Source organism: Myotis davidii, unplaced genomic scaffold (assembly GCF_000327345.1).
Source record: "Myotis davidii unplaced genomic scaffold, ASM32734v1 scaffold743, whole genome shotgun sequence".
NCBI classification, from domain to species: domain Eukaryota; kingdom Metazoa; phylum Chordata; class Mammalia; order Chiroptera; family Vespertilionidae; genus Myotis; species Myotis davidii.
Genome location: NW_006296221.1, coordinates 1,853,451 through 1,854,371, shown reverse-complemented (window position 1 = coordinate 1,854,371; position 921 = coordinate 1,853,451). Strand labels below are relative to the sequence as shown.

The 921-nt window shown below is 63.3% G+C and overlaps 1 protein-coding gene across 1 annotated transcript in view; it reads right to left on the bottom strand.

Annotated features, from left to right (window-relative positions):
- The window catches only part of LGI2 (leucine-rich repeat LGI family member 2), a 25,112-nt gene extending 24,197 nt beyond the window's left edge, over nucleotides 1-915 (bottom strand). Inside the window, exon 1 of the mRNA XM_006771050.2 lies at nucleotides 840-915. The gene's annotated coding sequence lies outside the window, so the exon portion shown is untranslated. The remainder of the gene's footprint in view (nucleotides 1-839) is intronic.
- Between the last annotated feature and the right edge of the window lie 6 nt (nucleotides 916-921).

The window sequence follows — 921 nt, the reverse complement described above, 5'->3', positions numbered from 1 at the left end:
GAGCCCCTTCACAGCCATTAGGAGAGCTGGGCGTGCGGCTGGAGAGGTCATGTGCCGGCAGGTTGAAAGCATCTCTTAGGAGGTGGGTAAATGAGGTGGAGCCTTTTCCCATCAGCTCCTCCATCATTGAAAAAGCAGCCAATGTAATATGCGGTGCAGAGAGGGGGCGAGAAGCCGGTGTGGACTCCGGGCAGGAAGTCAGGCTGACTTCCAGCACCTGACCACGAGGCTGGGTGCCCCACCTGCCCCAAGGCTCTCCCAGCTCTGTGTCCCCTCTTCCAGGCCCCATGGGGCACCCCCCTCCCCCTTCCGGAGGCTGTATGACTTGACTCAGTACTTCCCATCCTGAGCTGTGCAGAGGTGTCGGGATGAGGCCGCGGTGTAAACCGCAGCCCAGACTTGAGGTGGGACAGTGAGGCCTCACCCTTCGTGGGTACACTCACTCCAGTCACGCTCACTGCATATGCATGCCCACACACCACACTGCCCCCGCCCCCCAACGCACACATCCTCTCAAACTTTAGTGCATCCTGAATCCCCTGGGGACGCCACATGCAGACCCTCCGGCCCCACTCCAGAGCCCCTGCTGCAGTCCACGCGGGCCCCAGAATCTGCACTGGCACAAGCTCCCCCAGGGGGAGGGGGTCCCATGCAGGGGGCCCGCGGGCCACACTCGGAGAAGCACTTCTACAGGGACTTGTCCGGGTTCCCAGACTCTGCGTCTCGGTCCCCTCCATCCTCCCCAGGGCCCGAGACTCCACCCACAGCGCGCCCCCACCCAAATACCGAGAAGCCCGCTAAGGAGTGGGGTCAGGGCTGGAGGGGTCCCACTGACTCACAGGGAGCTGATGTCGCCCGGCACGACCCTGGGCACCCAGGAAGAGCCCACGCAGATGATGGACTCCTTGGTGCAGCTGCAAG